We start from the raw sequence: 316 nt of genomic DNA on the forward strand, positions 1-316 counted from the left end.
ATGAACTTTGCCTCATTTAACTTTCTGAAGACTACATTGTTTTAATGGCTCCTAAAGGCCACTTTGCCTGCCTGTCCCCTGAACACACTAAAACAAAACATCTCACTATCTACTAGTGGCGTTTTTCCACTGCTGGTAACAGCTCGACTCGACTCGCCTCAACTCGTCTCTACTCGACTCGACGCATTTTGCGTCCGTTTTCCATTTCCAACGGCTCAGCGTGGCTGGTCACCATAGTTACACGTGATTATGTAATTTCCAACGCGACTCACAACAGCCCGTCGGATAGTTGCCACAGCCAGAAGAAATGTTTTGT

This window comes from Etheostoma spectabile, chromosome 4, assembly GCF_008692095.1.
Source record: "Etheostoma spectabile isolate EspeVRDwgs_2016 chromosome 4, UIUC_Espe_1.0, whole genome shotgun sequence".
Lineage (NCBI taxonomy): Eukaryota > Metazoa > Chordata > Actinopteri > Perciformes > Percidae > Etheostoma > Etheostoma spectabile.